The 9,914-nt window shown below is 43.7% G+C and overlaps 1 non-coding gene across 1 annotated transcript; it reads right to left on the bottom strand.

Annotated features, from left to right (window-relative positions):
* Positions 1-9,471: 9,471 nt before the first annotated feature.
* On the bottom strand, positions 9,472-9,590 carry LOC145415143 (5S ribosomal RNA). The gene has a single exon (XR_013899998.1). It is a non-coding gene; the product is annotated as a 5S ribosomal RNA (ribosomal RNA).
* Positions 9,591-9,914: the final 324 nt, after the last annotated feature.

Raw genomic sequence — 9,914 nt, 5'->3', positions numbered from 1 at the left:
CTATGGGATGCTGCACCATCCTGGGTGGGTACATGGCAATGCTGACAGCTTGAGTCTTTGGCCTTGTGACCCTGCTTGCAATCAGAGTAGTAGGAAAGAAGATTTTGGCCAGAAATGCAGCAGTACTGCAGTGACAGGGCCAGTGTTAACTGAAGAAGACCTGAAGAGGATGCAGATGGAGGATACAGATTTGCAACCAATGCTAGAGCAGCTGCAGCAGAGTACAATATGGCCATTTTGGGAAGAGGTTTCCAGATTCAGTCCATCGACTGAGAGCTACTGGAGTCAGTGGGCCCTTCTTTGTTCGAACAATGGACTACTAGAGCATCAGTGGAAGGCACCCGATGACCTCATCAAGTATTGGCAACTGGTGGTTCCTAAGAAAATGAGGTCTGAGTTTTTAGAAGAGTCTCATAACTGGACCACTAGTGGGCATCTGGGAGTGAAGAAAATTCTAAGTTGGTGGCAACAGAGGTTCTACTGGGCTGGCATGTGTAAGGTTGTTGAAGTGTGGTGTCGGGCCTGTGATAAATGCTGTGCCACGAGAGGACCCTGGACACGTGGCTGCGTCCCTCTTCAGCTGTACCAAGTGGGAGCATGTATGGAAGAGTCGTAGTGGACATTGCTAGACCTCTGGCACTCACTGAATGAGGAAACTGGCATATATATGATGGAAAACAACTTTCCTGAAACCTTAAGCCTCATGGAACAGAAGCCCAGCTCATATCCCTTGGACATCAGATAGTCCAGACCAACAAGGCAAGGAGCCTCCATGTCTGCCATATAGACTGGAAGCATAGCCTCTTGCTCAGCCACTTCAGTCTGGACATCCAAGAATATCCTCAGCTCTGCACAGTGCCCAGTGGTATTTATATGTGTTGGACTACTTCACAGGGTGGCCAGAAGCTTATGCCATAAACAATCAGACAGCCACAATTGTTGCTCAGGTGTTGGTTGACCAATTCTTCTGTCATTTTGGGATACCACAAGAGTTACATTCAGACCTGGGCAATAACTTCGGTCTGCTGTGTTCCGTGAGTGCTGGAAGTTACTGGGAATCAAGAAGACCGGGACGACCCTACTAAGACCAAAGTCAGATGGGATGATGGAGAAATTCAGCTGGACCCTGGGACAAGAACTGGCCATGTATTGAAGTGTGGAGAGGATCAAAGGAATGGGATCAGAAATTACTCGTATTGCTGATGGCATATCAGTCTGCATCCCATAAGTCTACCAGCGACACCCCTGCAAAACTGATGCTGGGCCACAAGTTACGATTACCAGTTGAACTGTTAATCAGAAGACCATCTGGTGAAGAGCTGCCTACAGACCCCTCCAACTATGCAAAGCATCTTCAGGAATGACTGGCTGAGTTACATCCTCAAGTTGAGGAGCAGTTTTCAAGCAAAGTGAGGAAGCACAAGTATGATGCCAAGCAGGTGTGGTGACAAGGTTTGGCTGTACAATCCTCTGCAGAAGGGACAGTCACTGAGGTTGCAGAGTCCATGGGATGGACTGCCTGTCAAACATCATGTACTCTATTCGGGGAGGCAGGAAGTCTCGTTCAAAGGTGGTACATGTGAATCATCTGTGACAATACCATGGGCCAGGACAATACAACTGGGACATCTCTAGAAATCGAGCACACCCACAGCCAATGATGTTGAGGAGGACCAAGGAGCAGAAACACAAAAGGATGGTGACAGTTTGCCAAGGAAAAAAATGAATCAGGAAGAAGACCAAGTCATTCCAGGAAGAGTGCACTGTGTGATGGAGCAGGGATGTCGTCCGATGCAGTGTAGGAGAAAAAGTGATAAGTTGATGGACTATTTTGTGTATAATCAAATGTTTCGTTTGGATTACGGATTATGTTTACGAATATTGTGTAGTTTTGTTGGGACGACAAAAGGACTAGGGAGGGGGTAGTGTTGAGAAGCTGGATTGCTAGGTGAGTGGTACTGGAAAATTCCAGATGGTTCGTGCATTTTTGGTTGCCAGTTAGAGTTGTCAGGTAGCCTGCTTTAGTGGGCAGAGGTATTTTGTAAAGTCATACATTATTATTATTATTATTTTTTTGTTTCTCTCTGTAATGTTTTGTTTAGATGATTGTTAAAATATGTAATATTTATATTTAATTTCAATTTATATGATAAAACATATAGTGCTAAATAATGTAAGAAAGTCCTGGACTATTTTGTATCTGTGACTTGGAACTGTTGCTGCTAGGAACACCTAGAACAATCTAGTAACAAAAAAAAGGTTATATAGGGATGGGGAAGAGAATAAAGGAGTTTCAGTCATTTTATTTGTGATTTTGTGAAGTTAGTGTAGCCCTGGATTTTTTAATCAGACAGTGTGATTACGTGAAAAGTAAAGACAATGAACGTGAGAAGCCTGTGTTATTACGAAGCCTAAGGTGATCTTGCGTACACTGAAAGGCTGACCCAATGAAGAACGATTTGCTGGGTGACATCTTTCCTTGAACTACTGCTGTTGGAGCCTGTGGCAGTGTGGGACGAGGACGTAACAGTAACTTGAAAAAAATAAAATAAAATAAAAGACCTCTATGCGGAATGAGAAATTATAAAAGTTCCATAAAAAAATAAAAACATTATTCACAATCTTTTATGGTAAGGGAAAAATCACAGCAAACTCTTAATATTACCCTGAAGCCATAGTCTTTCGTAATCACGATGAAAAAAAATGACAATAGTCAGATGTCAGCATTGTTCAGCTGTGAACGTGTATAACTGGAGGTTTGAATGTCAATAGTTATCCAAGTGTCCTTCATAATGCCATGAACTCGTAGAGCGATGACAAATGCAATGACCGGTATAACGGGATAATATATGTGGAAAGAAATAAGGATGCCAAAGCATAACACAGACATCAATTAATATAAATAATGTAGGAAGTGGTAAAACAGAAATCAATCAATAGAAATTATGTAGGAAGTGGTAAAACAGAAAAAGAGTACAAAAACGTAGTAAAAATAGAGAAAAAACAGATGGTAGAAAGAACATCCTCAACCATTAGCGATTAGTCAGTGAGCCATATTATCAGCTACTATGCGATTTACAATAGGAATATGAAGGCACAGCGCCAGGGGAATATAATAATATGCTGTAGGAAGGAGGAACTCACGAAGCTTCACAGAAGGATCAACAAAGAAATAACGGAAAGAAAACTAAACGACTTTAAACAGGATGAAGATGTTGCAGGAAAGAAAGAAGCCGGACAAAAGAAACAATAAAAAGAAAATAATGTAGTAAGATAGGATGAAACCAGAAGGCCAAAAGTGAACGTTACTGCCAGCAAGAATAGGAGTCTGCAGTCAAGAAATAAAAGCATAATGGCAGAGAGGGGAATGAAATTCAGCTGGAAAAAAAAAAAAAGCTTAAAAGTAGAGTCAGTGACAAATATATAACAAAATGTATAGAAAAAAATGCAGCAGGAATGAGAGGCACGCAAAGCACAAGAGCCATTCCACACTCACATGAATACAAAAAAGGGGAAGATTGTAAAAAATATTGAAATAAGGTAACAGATGCACTAAGAGAAAAGGAAGGTAATAAAAATACAGTAGGCAGTAGGAAAATCTAAACGCCAAAGTTGCCATTAACTAGGGCAAATGGAAATCGAAAATGTAGCAGAAGACAGCTTAAAAAAAGACCAAGTTAATAACAACAACATAAAAAAGAAGTGGACAAAATACTGTCAGGTAAATAAACATACATGACGGGGACCCCAATGGCACGAGAATCACAACGACAGGAGAATCTCAACAGAAATTGGACGAAATGTACAAGATGATAACCACAATGACAAGAGAACCAAAACGACAGGAACGACAATGACTGGGGAACAAGAACAAAAGGGAAGCAGTGATAAGAGAACCACAACGACAAGAGAATCATATAAATATTAGAACCTGAAAGTCAGGAAACCCACAACGTCATGAGAAATACAGAGTCAAGGGAGTCACGATGATATGGTACCATAACGACACGAGAACAACAACGACAGAGGACCCACAACGACGTGAAAACACTACAGACTAGGGAAACGCAACACCAAGAGATGTAAAACAACATGAGATTTACAGCAAGATAACCACAACAAACAACCACAACGACAAGAGAACAGCAACGAAGAACAACCACAAAGACGAGAGCTACAGCAACTGAAGGGGAAGCAGCAGAATGAAAGCGGGGGGAGGGGGAGCGTAAAACCAGAAACGGCATGGGCCAGATAGTAGTCAGTGACTCCCGCATGCTTGGCTCGTTCCGGTAAAATGAGGCAAAATGTGCAAGATATGAGAGGTGGGGAAAAAGAGGCAGACTGACAGGAGGAGGAAGGCTGGTTGGGGAGATGAAAAGGTGAGAGATCAGTGTTAGGGAGGGGTTTAGATTGGATGAGAAGAGGAGAGAAGGTACTACCGGATGGGGCAGGGAGTAGGGAAGAAGCTGAATGGGGAGGAGGGAGGAAGGCTAGGATTGGATGTAGAGATTAGAATTGTCGGCTGAGTAGGAGATAATGGAGTGAGTGACGGCATGGGAGGAGACGGTGGAGGGTTGGGAAGAGCAGCAGAAATGAGGAAGGGACTAACTGGGGAGGAGAGGTGGCAGGGTAGGGAAATATGGAGGAAAGTTAAGAGTAGATGTAAAGTCATTTGGTTAGTTGAAAGGGGAGTGGGGAGGATGTGGGTGACTGTGAGGTCAATGAGCAACTGGATAGAGGTTAAAGGCTGGAGCTGCGTGGGAAAGGGCAGAATTACTGCGTACGAATGATGGATAGGGGTGATTAGGATGGGAATGCAAGGAAAGGTAGGGATGAAAACTAGGACTGGCTGGGAGAGGAACGTATGGTTGTGCAGGGATGAAAGACAGGGCTGGCTGGGAGGGGAAAACATGATTGGATATGCATGAAAGATAGGGCCGGCCGAGAGGGGAATGAGTGGTTGGGGTGGGGATAGAGGATAGTGCTGGAAAGAAGGGAGGGAGGGAGGGAGCGAACGTGGTGTTGTGTATCTGACTGGAGAGAGCAATATGGGTGGTTGGTGAGGGTAGGGAAGGCACGTAAAAGTTAAGGGAGAAGGGGAGAGGAAGGAAAATTACTGCGGATGCATTAAGTGTGATCTGTAATGGGCAAAGGAATGAGAAGAGGGGTGACGAGTAGAAGGGAAAGAAGAAAAATGGAGAGAAGGGGAGTAGAAAGGAGAGGAGGAGAGGGTAAGGGAAGGAGGGGGGGGAGTGAGGGAGTCGGAAAGGGGAAGAAGTGAAAGTGCATAAAACCATGGTGAGCGAAGGGAGGTAAGAGTAGGGCAGGGGAGAGGAGAGGCAGGGTTGAGAGGTGAGGGGATGGGAAGGGGGATGTATAAGGAATGATCAGCGAAGCGGGAGGGGAGAGATACCATTTATTAATGTGTGTGTGTGTGTGAGTGGGTGTGAATGTGCGTGTGTGTGTGTGTGAATGAGTGAGAGAGAGAGAGAGAGAGAGAGAGAGAGACAGACAGACAGACAGACAGACAGACAGACAGACAGAAAGACAGACAGACAGACAGACAGACAGACAGACAGACAAACAGACAAACAGACAGACAGACACGAAAGGAGAGATTTACCATTCACACTTCTTCTTTGTGTTAGCAAGAGATATGAACATGGAAAAAATTTTATTTAAGGAAATAGAAAAAGATATACCGGTATGTAGAATTCTTGAAGCCCTCTTCAGTTTTCTTGAGTTTTAGATGCTACCTGCAAACAACTGAGTTCACTTTATAGGTAGCCTCTCACAGGGAAAGGAAAAGAAGATATCACCATTCACTTGTTCAAAGCTATGACGTCTCTTTCATTTAAAGTTATGACAGCCAGACGATTTTATTCAGCTTATGACATGCCTCCCGCGGTGAAAGAGTTGGGAACGAAAGGCATACCAAGAACAATTTGGACGGATGAGAGAAGAGAGTTTTTTTTTTTTTTTAATGCAAAGAAGAAGGAACCAAAGGCCAGGAGCCCGCAAAACGTTCCTTCCAAGAAAAGAGAAAAAGAGAGAGCCAAATTCAGGATCCGTTCATTTCAAAATGCCTGGACACACTGCGATCGGAAGACTGGAGATACCAGGAAGTAGGAAGTACAGACACAGACAGTTCCAGAGCTGACCTGTTGCATAAATGAAGGACTGGAAGTATCGGTTAACTCTTGCATTAGAGAGTTGGACAGAAAAGGGATGAGAGTTTATTACTAAACGGGTGCTATGTGCCCGTCGTTGAGGTGCAGGGATGCAACCAGACAGCTCAGAGGAGCAGTGACCATTGAAGTAGAGATAAAGATCCAACAGTGCGGCAAAGAGACAGAGGTTGAAGGGAGCCAGTAAGAGGAGAAAAGTTAATGAGATAAAAAGCCTTTTACTCCACTCTATTGAGAAGAGCTGTATGTGGGGAGCCTCCCCACAAATGAGGGTTGTACTCTACACAGGGGCGAATAAATCCCGTGTATAAAGTCAATAACTGCGCAGGGGTAAAGAAGGTACAGAGTCGGTTTAGCACACCTAATCTCTTGGAAGCAGATTTTACAGATGCACTATGATCTCTCCAAGATAAGTCCCGAGTGAAACCCCAAGCATGTTCAAGGATAACGCAAGATTGAGTTGGATACTATTAAACATTAGTGGGTACTCCTGTGGAAGATTTTGTTGGGTTGATATGTGTAAAAACTGAGTCTTTGATGCATTAAATACAAAAAGGTTTATTTTTACCCCAGTCAGAGATACAAGCCGAGTCGGACATTAGGTGTGCCATAGCCTCATCCCTTGTTTGTTGAAGTAACTGCTGAAATGGATCTTGTGGGAACCGAATGGAAAGGTGAAGGGTGGAATCATCAGCATACGTGTGGATAGGGTCAGATGTAGAACTTAGAAAGTCAATGATGAATAAAAGGAAGAGAGTTGGTGATAGGTCAGAGCCCTGAGGAACACCTCTGTTCATAGATCTGGGAGAAGAACGATGGCCGTCTACAAGAGCGGCTATAGAACGACCAGAATGGAAGCTACAAATGAAGGCATCGATAGAAGAATAGAAGCTGTAAGAGGACAGTTTGGAAATTAAAGATTTATGCCAGACTCGATTGAAAGCCTTTGAGATGCCAAGTGCAATGGCAAAGCTTTCGCCATATATATATATATATATATATATATATATATATATATATATATATATATATATATATACACGTGACAATGTCCCGCTCTTAGCTTCAGTAAATCTGGTCTCTTTACTTAACGAAGTATGTCTCTGCATGTACTGGAGTCCAGTCTTTTATATTCGGTTACCGGGAGTACCATATAACAAAAGATGTCTGAAGACTTTGTGGTTAGAAGACTCCACTCTCATTCTGAATACTCTTGCCTGTGTATCTGTATTGACGGACGTTGCATCCGGTGAAAATGAATCTCTATAGGGCTCTTCAAACATGCGTGTCTGCTTTCAAACGAGCCCTCTTCCCTCGACATTTAGCCCCTTCCTATCTTATCTTCACTTTATTTTTTATCTTTCGTCCTTCCAACCTCCCAAACTTGACACTCCATCTAAGTCAGTCTCTCAGTCTCCTAATATTTCTTTTCATCTTATTTTTTTTTCATTCTCCATACAATAACAATCTCACACACTCTTATAACCAATCTTTAATTCCCGTACTTTATCTCTCTGTCTTGTTCTTCGTGTTTCTCTCCTCATCTTCTAATTATCCCACCCTCACACGGTTGTTTAATCAGTCTCTAATTATCCTACTTCATTTGTCTTGTTCTTTGTCGCCATCCCCTCTTTCCAGCTACCCTCTCTCTTACACATCATATAGCCCTCTCGCACCCTCCAACAGCTTCCCACGACACAAAACTTATCTATCTATCTATCAATATACCTAGGCTGCTTCCCCCAAGGAAAGGGAGGTAGCCGAGACAGGACGACACCCCCCCTATTTACTCATCCATTCAAACACATTCATTCGCATCTTAGCCCCAAAGGGGAGACCGGACAGATCCTCACCGCACCACACGGCACAAGGGTCAACTGCGCAATGCAATCAGTGACATCCTCAGCAGGGCCTGACAACAGAGCTGGTTTACCACTGCCACATAATAACAGACCCATCCCCTTACCTGCACCTGACCTGACTAGCTGAGGGAGAATATCCCCTCAGGGCTGCGTCATCACTTATTCATTCACAATTTCTCTCCATTTATTTCTGTCACGCACAGTCATCCTGTCTCGGCTACCTCCCTTTCCTTGGGGGAAGCAGCCTAGGTATATAGATAGATAGATAGACGCACAGCCACTCTTCCTTGCTCAACAGGCATCCCGCTCGCATCCAGCGCTCTCTTCACACTGTCCATCCATCGTATTCGTGGTCTTCCTCTCAGCCTTACACGTCTCACATCAGATCTAGTTATCTTTTTCACCAATCGCTCATTATCCATTCTCTCCATATGCCCAAACCATCGCAACACCCTCTGCTCAACTCTACCAGCCATCTCCCGAACAACTCCAGTTCTCCTTCGCACTTCATCATTTCGCACTCGATCCATACGCGTCACTCCACACATACTCCTCAGACACCTCATCTCCATTACATTCAAACTTTTCCTCTCTGCTACACCCATATTCCATGTTTCAGCCCCATATAACGCAGTCGGTACCACAACACCCTCATACAGCCTTCTCTTTACATCCATTCTAAACGAACAACATCTAAAGACTTTTTTCATTCCTCCCAGCACCTTTCCTAATTCATTTATTCTGAACTTCACTTCTGCATCTATTCTTTCATCCATAGCAACATGTGACCCCTAGATATTTAAAACACTCTACCTCCTCAAGCAACTCGCCATTCAAAGCTATATTCATCCCCCTACCATCTACCAAACTGGTACACTTCATCGCTTTACTCTTATTCTCATTTACTTTCAATTTCCTCCTTTCACGCACCCTTCCAAACTCCTCTACCAACTGTCTCAATCTCTCCTCTGAATCAGTCACCAGTGCAGTATCATCTGCAAACAGCAGCTGCTTCAGATTCCACTCTCCACCATCAACATTCACCAGACTCAGACCTCCACCTAAAACTCTTGCATTCACCTCCCTTACAACACCATCCATGTAAATATTATACAACCAAGGCGACATCACACATCCCTGTCGCAGCCCCACTCTCACAGGAAATCAGTCACTCACAGCATTTCCCACTCTTACACACGCTCTACTATTTACATAAAAACTTTTCACCTCTTTTAGTAACCTACCATCAAGTCCATACAATCTTAAAACAGTCCAAAAAGCCTCCCTATCACTTCTATCATACATTCATTCATTCATTGCCAGACGCCATGTATCCCACACGGGGTGGCCAAGGGCTTAGAGTTAATTGTTTTACAGGGAGGGGCACTAATCCTCCACCAACCCCACTTGACACGTAGGGATGCCAACAGCATCTGGTGCTCCCAGGCGGTCACCCATCCAAGTACTAACCAGACCCAACGTTGCTTAACTTCGCTGATCGGACGGGAAGCGGTGTACTCAACGTGGTATGGCCGTAATTTTCTGTCATACGCTTTCTCTAAATCCATGAATGCCCAAAACACAACCTTGCCTTTCGCTAAATACTTTTCACACGTCTTACAGCAAACACCTGATCCATGCATCCCCTCCCTCTCCCAAAGCCACACTGCTCATCACCAATCACTCCCTCTGTACCCTCTCTAACTCTCATAATTAACACTCTACCATAAACCTTACCTACAACACTCAACAGACTTATACCCCTAAAGCTAGTACGTTCATACTTATCACCCTTGCCTTATCCTCACACATAATCGATCTTGGTCTTACTCTCATCCTTCTACTCTGTCCACTTTCACTAATC

This window comes from Coenobita brevimanus, chromosome 101, assembly GCF_032717465.1.
Source record: "Coenobita brevimanus isolate Jiangsu-jjx chromosome 101, ASM3271746v2, whole genome shotgun sequence".
Classification (NCBI taxonomy): domain Eukaryota; kingdom Metazoa; phylum Arthropoda; class Malacostraca; order Decapoda; family Coenobitidae; genus Coenobita; species Coenobita brevimanus.
The sequence above is the reverse complement of the archived record's forward strand: the minus strand, read 5'-3'. Positions and strand labels throughout refer to the sequence as shown.